A 10,664-nucleotide genomic window follows, 5' to 3' on the forward strand; every position below is an offset into this window, starting at 1 on the left:
TTCACTTTTGACCTGAATTTACCCGATTCCGAGCCCTCAAACCTTGATCAGGATTTAGATGAACAAAAGTACTTGATGACTTAAAAAGGAAAAATTTCAAAAATTTCGTGTTTAAGCAACTAAACAAGTTTTTGTCTCAACACGTCCATCAAAGGTAATTCGGGATTAGGATAGCCAAAGGTTGAAGGAAAAAACGCTTTGAGCATCTTGAATGTTTTTCATACAACGTCCTACATTAAAACTCAAAATTGTTTTAAGTCTCTACTATGTAAATAGCCGCGCAGCGAGACTTTTTTTATGAACTTACGAAGATATACACATCAAATGAACAAACAGAATCAGGTTGATAAATACATAAGGCATATGAGAGACATCAACTTCAATCGATATGTCTTTAAGTTAACAGAATTTCCAGATGAACTCTAGAAGTTCCAGGGAGGGCTCGCAAGATTCCAGGGCGGGCTCAGCCCGCCTAAGCCCATTAGTAGCTACGGCCCTGTGAAAGCTTCAAGCAATGGATGGACGAGCAAGCTGTAGAGAAATGTATGAAGTCAGAATATTATTTTGTCGGAGTACCAAATATATATTTTAACCACCGTTTCTAAAAGATCTGATGGCATAACTCTAACTCCATTCATGAAGTCAATTTAAATTTCATTTATTTCGAAAAAAATAAATTTAACATACCTGTACCGCATAGCTTCAGTCAGTTTATTAACAATTCAAATGAGCAACAATCATGGAGTTAATAATTTTGGTTATTCTTTACATGTAAATTACTCTACAAAAAGAAAAAACTCAGTTGGGTCACGTGAAACGACGAAATATAAAAGAAAAATTTTTACGCCTTATTGTTCCACAACGAAATTTTTTAATGAATGAAAACTCTCAAAAAACGAAAATATCTAAAAAACGTTACTTAAAACACACTTCAAGTTCGTAAACACATTTTTCAATCGAAAATTCAGATCAAATTTGACTCAAAACCAAAATTCTTTACCGAAAACTCTTTTAACAGTCATATCATGAAAAATTTATTCTATGCAATGGATAGAATTAGCAATTAGACCAATGTAGTCAATGAATGTATTTTTGCCCTTTAAATTTTTGTAAACGATTTGCTATCTGTGTCATAAAATCGAAACGAAAAAATAAAAGAAAACAAGAACAATGGATCCCAACGACGCATTCATCGTTCAACAGGTAAGCTAACACAATTACTACTGCTACATGTGAATGATAGTAGAAAGTCTCATTGAAACATACTTTCATTTTTTACCTTAGAGGATCTATGTATCATAAGTGAGAGAGAGAGCAATTTGAAAGAGAGTAATCCAAAACGATTTCGTCCATAACAGGTTTTATGAGCTTCTAGCCCCACAGAATTCTTCAGCCGACTGAAATGCCTACAAATTACTAAAATTGGAAAGTCAAAAGTTTTAAACTTAACAGCTTTTCCATTACCCAAAACCCCTAAGACGACAGGTAAAAAATGAAAGCATGTGTCAATGAGACCCGTACGAAGTACCATTTAAAGCTAAATTGAACTATATTAGGCCTTACTCGAGTATATAAGCCGTACCATGCTGAAGATACAGTTGCTATACGAAATTCCATACTATGTTTCTTTTGTCGTTTCAGCGAGATGACGGCACAATCGTTGGCCATGTGTACATGTGCGACTCGGACTCAGAGGCATGGGATAACGGACTAGATCGTTCATGCGAGTGGGAGGAGACAGACGAAGAAGAAAAAAATGAGGAAGCAGAGGAAGACGAAGAAACTGAATATAAATAAAATTTAAATCCATGAAAAAGTATGTTTTTCTACCTGATAAAGGATTGTGTAATTTACGTAAATTTTTGCAACGGTCGGATGTCGGATGGAAACATTAATTGTTAGATGAGATTTAGATGTAGTTTTCGAAATATGGCATTGAATAACGTTTCGTATACCGTGATCTAAGGAGAGCGCAGATATCGAATAGGTATGCCATCACCTTGTTAAACACGATAAACAAAATCATTTCAATCATCATGCACATATAGGGGCCACTGAAAAGGCTGTGTCCAAAGAGGGGTCCGGAACATATTTAAGTGTTTTTCGGTAGAGGTTAGCACCTTGATGAAGAAAAGTTTAGGTGCCAGGCTGGGTACCTGGGCAATATCTTTTGGTTGTGACTCAAAGTCCAAAAACCGTGTTGTGAAGTAAAAGCCTTGGCGCTGAATCGTGTGCGATGGAGGCAATTTGTTGGTACCTTATGCTCTTCCGCGGAGTCAGACAAGATGATGATGATGCCGATGCCATTAAACTGATCGATATTTAATAACATTTTCATAAAAATAAAGGAAGAATTGATCTCTAAAACGCATAAAAAGTCGATAGGCAACAGCTCCCGACAACATAAAATCCCGATATTTCTTCTTCGAACTTCTTGTCACAGTAGTGCCTAACGCATAAAAATTCTACGATGTCAACGAAGAAAGAAACAAATGAAGTTGTGTTGTGTGATGGTGTTGTTTTACTATAGTTCCAAGTTGTATCCGAAAATTCGGCTGATGAGGCATCAAGAAATTGTGATAAAATGTGTTCATTGGCCCTTTGAAACTTTCGGAAGAGCATTCGTTGTTTTTATTTCATCATCCGGTGGCTAAAACAACATTGGTTAAAAGGATATTTTGCTGGGTATTTTTGTCAGTCTCACGTTGGTGTCAATTGGAGTTTTGCTGGGCAAGGATGATGTTGCAACCGACAAGTCAGCTGCAGGGTTATTACTTGATGTAGAGGATGTTGCAGGCGACGAAACAGCTGCATTTTCCCCTAAAAATTGACAGTTGCGATTTATTATCCGTTTGGATCTTTCTCGTGCACGGACGGGCTCGGGCATTTTTTCTGTCGTTCACCTAGTAAAATATGTGTTGATTAATAATTATTCATAAATATGTATGGCAGTAAGAACCATTATGATTCAATGAAAATCAAACAAAAGCCACAATATAACAATATGTCACTACGTCTTCTTGGGGTGCTGTGATCTCTGAGCAAACTCGGTTATCACGATTGACAATAAAATTAAAATCAGTCGCGTACCTCTGTTAGGAACTCATGAATGTCATCAACTGCAACAACTTTAACCTCGATATTTTTGGCTTTGGTCTCAGTATTCACAGATTCATCTTCATCGCTGTCAACTATTATCGTTGGTAAATCCTTAGACTTATTGGTAAAAATCGCCTATACATGGAAAAAGTAGTTTATGCATATAATAGTAGATATTTATGCTACTAGAACTGTAAAACGGTATCTCGGTTAGAGATACTAGTTTCAAGCTCTAGTAACATAAATAGTTTTACATATCGAGCTACTGAAAGTTCCCTTGCTCTACTGTAAAATGCACTTTTTAACGACTGTTGGTACTTTTACTTCTAGTGAAACAAAATATTGTCAATGTGAGAGACGTTTGTTGTTTCTTTTGTTCAAAATTTTCCGATTCATTTTACGCTCTATAAAAAAGGAGTATTCCAATGGACAATATTTTGTGGGACACTAAACTAGAAGAAAATATACCACAAGTCGTTCAAAATTGCCTTTGATTGTCGAAACGAGTAAAATACACGGAAGCAAGGGAAGTCAAATTACTTCTAAAAAGCTCACCTCAAAACGCTTACAACAATAAAGTATAGTTTCCACTTAAAAAGATCACTCCGTTTAGTCGCCGTTTACATGACAGTTGTAAAATAGAACAAAGCAACTGTCACGTAAACGGAGTAAAAAATTTAAATAAATTCAATTTCCACTCCGTTTGCGTGACAGTTCTTTTGTTCTATTTTACAATTGGCATGTAGACGGAGGCTAAACGGAGTGCTCTTTTTAAGTGGAAACTAAATTTAAGACCTTAATGATCATTACAATTTTGAAGCAAGTTTCCATCGTTTCAGATTTGGTTGAAGTTTTTTTTTGAATTAGCAAGTGTCAAAAATGACAGAAAAATATCTTTGCAACATAATCTTTGTGTACTCTGATCGATGAAACCTTGAGTGGTGACCGAGTGTTACAACTCTTGCCAATGCTTTGTTGATTGTGGGTTTTGTTTCTTCGCCGTTCAGGTAAAGGTTGAGCTTTTCTTGGATCTAGCGGCGTTGTATTGACGAAAGAAAACGAGGATTTTCGCTATATTTCGAGGTTTATTCACCTCTTCATCAGGCTATATTTGAAAAAAAAACAACATTTTGATTTTGACACACACAATGCTTTGTTGATTACAGTCAGGCATTTAAAAAAAAAGTTACCATGTAGGTTTGGAAACTACGTACAAAAACGAAAGTTTCGATGCCGTTAGGATACATTTTCAGAGTATTGTCAGAGGGTGTGTTCACGACCGAAGTCGTTGAAAGAATGTTTTTATTATTAAAATGCGGTTCCTTATAAAGCTAAATTTGAGGTTGCTAGATTGAATACAAATCAATTGAGTGACTGGCTGACTGTGATCACCACAGATACTTCCCCCATTTAGAAAAACTTGGCTGGTTGAATTTGTTTATCGTCTGCATCGCGAAGGATTGTCAGGAAAATTGGCTGATGTAAGGCAGTAACATGAATCTTGTCGAATGGTGGATGGGTGCAATGATCCTTTCAATGTTGATGACCATTGTGCCAGTTGCCTGATTGCATTTGTTTTGGGCAGGGGATTGTGGTTGGATCAGGATGGATTGATGAATTGCTATGGTGTTTTTGAATAATTTTGACTGTTGTTGTGTAGCTTTAATTTGTAGTTGAGTCATTTAAAAAAATGATTCCAGCGTTTTTAGCCCCGTACGAAGTACTGGGGGCTTATAAGATTAATATGCCGTTTGTAACACGTCGAATTGGAAGCAGACAGTAAGGGCAAAGCATTTGGTTATGTTCATAGATGACGAATCCGCAATAAAAAAAATGTCCGTCCGTCCGTCCGTCCGTCCGTGACCCCTCTAGCTTGAGTAAATCACAACCTTTTTTCAAAATTCTTTTTTTCCCCGATTGGTATCGACAAAAGTAAGGTCAAGTTCGAAAATGGGCATGGTAGGGTCGGCCCCTCCAGAGCTAGGGCCCTATAGGTGTTTTTCAGTCTTTCGACGATATCTACCGAAATACGCACGCAATAGCTGCTTGTGATATATCAAATGAAAGGTATTGACGAGTAGAACAAAATTTCTGAACATTGTTTTTGGGTAAGATGCAACGTGGGCTTGTTGGGAGGGCTCAAAGGTCGTTACTCGGCCCTAAGTGTTTTTTGCACATAAATCGAGTAAATCTCATCCGATTTTGCTAGTTTTAGTTTTTTATGGAAGGTAATTGAATACCGAAAAGAACGTGACGAAAAAAGTTTCAAATTAGGGCCCTTGGACTAAGGCCGCTACTCGGCCCTAAGTGTTTTTTGCACATAAATCGAGTAAATCTCATCCGATTTTGCTAGTTTTTGTTTCATTTGAGAGATAATTGAATGCCGAATAGAATGATGGCAAAAAAAGTTTCGAATTTGGGCCCTTGGACTAAGGCCGCTACTCGGCCCTAAGTGTTTTTTGCACATAAATCGAGTAAATCTCATCCGATTTTGCTAGTTTTTGTTTCATTTAAGAGACAATTGAATTCCGAATAGAATGATGGCAAAAAAAGTTTCAAATTTGGGCCCTTGGACTAAGGCCGCTACTCGGCCCTAAGTGCTTTTTGCACATAAATCGAGTAAATCTCAACCGATTTTGCTAGTTTTTGTTTCATTTGAGAGGTAATTGAATACCCAATGGAAAGTTGGCAAAAAATTTTGGGTTTCTAAAAAAATGTCGTAAATTGTTGGTTTTATTTGAGTGGTACTTCGTACGGGCTTTCGTAATTGCGCTATGCGCAATTTAAAAAATGAACACTTTCAGTAAATTTGACCATGCCCAACTAGACTTGCATTTTGGTAACAGACGCATTAGAGGGTTGTAGACGTATTAGGGTTCCGGGTGTATTACGGTTACGGACGTATTATGGTTACGGACGAAATAGGATTACGGGTAGTACGGGGCTAAGTCGCAGCAAACGCTCCGACTGTTCTGATGCCTTGTTTTTATTGCGGATTCGTTATCTATGAACATAGACAAATGCTTTGCCCTTACCGTCTGCTTCCAATTCAACATGTTACAAACGGCATATTAATCTTATAAGCCCCCAGTACTTCGTACGGGGCTAAAAATGTCCGTCCGGCCGTCCATCCGTCCGTCTGTGACCCCACTAGCTAGAGTAAATCGCAACCTTTTTTCAAAATTCTTTTTTTCCCCGATTGGTATCGACAAAAGTAAGGTCAAGTTCGAAAATGGGCATGGTAGGGTCGGCCCTTCCAGAGCTAGGGCCCTATAGGTGTTTTTCAGTCTTTCGACGATATCTACCGAAATATGCACGCAATAGCTGCTTGTGATATATCAAATGAAAGGTATTGACGAGTAGAACAAAGTTGCTGAACATTGTTTTTGGGTAAGATGCAACGTGGGCTTGTTGGGAGGGCTCAAAGGTCGTTACTCGGCCCTAAGTGTTTTTTGCACATAAATCGAGTAAATCTCATCCGATTTTGCTAGTTTTAGTTTTTTATGGAAGGTAATTGAATACCGAAAAGAACGTGACGAAAAAAGTTTCAAATTAGGGCCCTTGGACTAAGGCCGCTACTCGGCCCTAAGTGTTTTTTGCACATAAATCGAGTAAATCTCATCCGATTTTGCTAGATTTAGTTTTTTATGGAGTCTAATTGAATACCGAATAGAATGATGGCGAAAAAAGTTTCAAATTTGGGCCCTTGGACTAAGGCCGCTACTCGGCCCTAAGTGTTTTTTGCACATAAATCGAGTAAATCTCATCCGATTTTGCTAGTTTTTGTTTCATTTGAGAGATAATTGAATGACGAATAGAATGATGGCAAAAAAAGTTTCAAATTTGGGCCCTTGCACTAAGGCCGCTACTCGGCCCTAAGTGCTTTTTGCACATAAATCGAGTAAATCTCAACCGATTTTGCTTGTTTTTGTTTCATTTGAGAGGTAATTGAATGCCAAATAGAATGATGGCAAAAAATTTTGGGTTTCTAAAATAATGTCGTAAATTGTTGGTTTTATTTGAAAGGTACTTCGTACGGGCTTTCGTAATTGCGCTATGCGCAATTTTAAAAATGAACAGTTTCAGTAAATTTGACAATGCGCAACTTGACTTGCATTTTGGTAACATACGCATTAGAGGGTTGTGGACGTATTAGGGTTCCGAGCTTATTAGGGCTACGGACGTATAATGGTTGCGGACAAAATTGGATTACGGGTTGTACGGGGCTAAGTCGCAGCAAACGCTCCGACTGTTCTGATGCCTTGTTTGATAGAGAGTTTTTACTTACTCTATTTGTTGGGTGTCTTATTTCATTTGTTAGAATGAATGTTGCTTAAAGGTTTTTTTAAGAAGTGAAATCTTTTGTAATGGTGGTAGACTTTATCGTCTGAGTTGTGTGAATGTTACGCCTCGTTGTTACTACCCTTTGAAATTAAGGTTCGAAGATGTTACAGTCTATGAACTTGAGCTTAATTCGTTGCCGAGTAATTTTGGGCAGTTTGAAATTTTAAAATTACTCTGACTAATATGAATGATGAAACCTGGCCAAGGTTGTTCATACTAGATTTTTGAACTTTTTCGTTGTTGGTGCAAAGTCTTTTGGTTGGTTTGTTTGTGCTAAGACAATAGGATGTAATGTTAGCCTTTGTTTAAGACGATTTGTGTCTTTTGCATTGATGGTGGTTGCAATTCGTTGTTTCAAGAATACATAGATAGTTCTTTTGTACGGTCTAGTAACAGTAACTGGTAAAGATACATTCTCTAGATTCTTGAATAAAAGAAGTTGTTGGATTTCCAATTGAATGATCAAGTAATCCTATGCTCTAGACTAGTGTGCCTTGAAGAAAATGTATCAGAATCTTCACTTCTTTTATATTAGTCAAACTATTTGGACGTTCCTTTAATAAATTCCCTTTGTATAAAACCAAGTCTTGTGATTTACTGCCCTGGAATTATTGAGAATCTAACAGGTTATGGGCCCAGATAACGCAGGAAGAGAAAGAATGTAAGAGACAAAAATATTACGGCCGGAAAGTTGATAAATTGAATTGCGATGTACGACACGATTTCAATATGGACCATACTTTTGGAAATCGAGGATTATTGCAAAACGGAATCGCGATGGAATTGGAACTGTGTTGGGATGGTACTGGAATTGGAACGGTGTCAGTGGTGTTGGGAGTGGCGCACGCCATAGTCCAGCTGATATTCGTGAAGTGTTGAAAAGAAGGATTGAAGGAAGGAATCCATTAACGAATTTCGAATGGAACGTGGTCAGTTTTGAGTTTGAGCAAGAAATTTGAGCATTGGAAACGGCAATAGGATTGAGCAACAGAATTGAGCTGTGGAGCAATAGATTTGAGCAACAGATTTGAGTCAGAAGTATAGCAACAGAATTGAGCAATAGAACAGAAATTTGATCTCGAATTAACGTCTGGAAGTTAATGGATTTGAAATTGGGAAATATGGATTTTGGCCTCAGCAAGGAGAAGGATGGCGAAATCGAACGTATTGAAAACTACAACTGTGTGGAAGTGGATTGTGTGTTGAGTTAATTTGATTAAGGAGGTGTCAAAATATTGTTCTAGAAAGGTGTTACTTGATTATTCAATTGAGGAGGTGTGTTGGATTTCCAATTGAATGATCAAGTAATCCTATGCTCTAGACTAGTGTGCCTTGAAGAAAATGTATCAGAATCTTCACTTCTTTTATATTAGTCAAACTATTTGGACGTTCCTTTAATAAATTCCTTTGTATAAAACCAAGTCTTGTGATTTACTGCCCTGGAATTATTGAGAATCTAACAGAAGTTTCACGGAATCATTTCAATGTTTAAATGGAAATTCTTCAAGTCCTCAATGAATTTTGTTGGTCTCAAAATGTTTCGGGTTCGTAGTTCTGAAGGTATGTTATCAGGAACTACCCGAATAGAATAATGAAAACTGTTAAAAAAACATTGAGTAGCAAAGTGTTGAGTGAGTCCAGAGCACTGTTAAAACTTTGTCCTGAATTGTGTAATTCTTTTAGGAGTGTTTTTGGTTGACTTTAAATACCAAAAAGGTTTGGATGATTGTTGAACAAAAATTTTGAATAACAGCTACGTTGGACGTTCAACCTTACCAATGAAGTATTTCGATTTTTAACGAAAAACAAGATTGTGGTAATGCCGCGTTTCACTCATTGTTAGTGAAACGTACAAAACAATTTATTCAAGTGAGTTAACGCACTCGTTATTCGAAAAATCTCGTTTTATTTCATGATTCAGTTTTAGTGACGTAGTTTTTTTTTGTAAAAAATACGTAGACTGATTGATGTACATGTCGCTGGCACCCCTACAATTTAGGGCTGTGTCGCGATAGGGCTCATATTAAAGGGCTCGTTTAGGGCTGTCGATTTACGTGAGAAATACCGTTTTGACGTTTTCAAGTATGTCACTTAAGTGTTTTGTCATAAACTGAATAGCCTTTTGACTTACCACTTAATCTATGATTTAGGGCTAGTTTAGGGCTGATGATTGAAACATGTCCCGAATTTTAGGCTGCTCAAATAGCAAAGTTATTTAATTTTTTCTCGAAAAAACATGTCATATTTGCAGTTTTGGAGGTTATTCATAGTGTTCCTAGTTGAAAGTATATATTAATGTTTGGGGCTGACAATTGAAGCCAATTCCGAGTTTAGGGCTGCTATCCCGCCAAAGATATTCAGCTTTTTCTAAACACAAACATGACATATTATCTGTTTCAACGATATTCAAAAAGCTTCTGACTGAAATTATAGTCTATCGTTTAGGGCTCATTTAGGGCTGATAATTGAAACCAGTCCCGAGTTTGGAGCCGCTCAGTGACCAAAGTTATTCAAGGTTTAGGAAAAAAAAATCATGTCATTTTGGGCGTTTTGTTGATATTCAATGTGTTTCTTATCTAAAGCATAGCTTAACGTTTCGGGCTGACAATTGAATCCGACCTCAAGTCTAGGGATCTTGAACGAGCAAAGTTATTCGAGTTATCACCCATCAACTGTTCCATTGGAAATTTTTAAGGCAACAAAGTTGGTGTTGATCTGATAGGCATATTTCAGCTTTATTAAGGCCCTCGAAATTTTGTAAATATTATTTCAAAAACAATAGGTGGTACGGTGTTACTATTGAGTCGAACAGTGTTATACTTTAGTCCTAAATGAATTTTAGATGTCAAAGTCTCATTTTAGCGTCTCATTTTACAACAGTAACTGCGCTGACGGTACACATTTATTTTGTAACATTTTTTTATTTTGACTAAAATTGCTAATATGAAAAGGACGATAAGAACTCGCAGTCTCAGTCGGATCGATGGAAATATTGAAGAGCCTCCAAAGAAAAGAATTAGTACGGGCGAAAAGAATTTTGAATTGCGAAAATTAATTGAAAACGACGTCGATGATGTGTTGACGCTGATGGAAAAATTGTTCAAAGATAACGACCGCCTGTATATCAGCCACTTAGGAGTTGACGAAAATCATCAAAAAAAGGGTGTTGCTACAGCTCTTTTGAACCGTACCAAAACATTGAGAGACGAAGTCCACAAATA

Source organism: Bradysia coprophila, unplaced genomic scaffold (genome assembly GCF_014529535.1).
Source record: "Bradysia coprophila strain Holo2 unplaced genomic scaffold, BU_Bcop_v1 contig_176, whole genome shotgun sequence".
Classification (NCBI taxonomy): Eukaryota; Metazoa; Arthropoda; class Insecta; order Diptera; family Sciaridae; genus Bradysia; species Bradysia coprophila.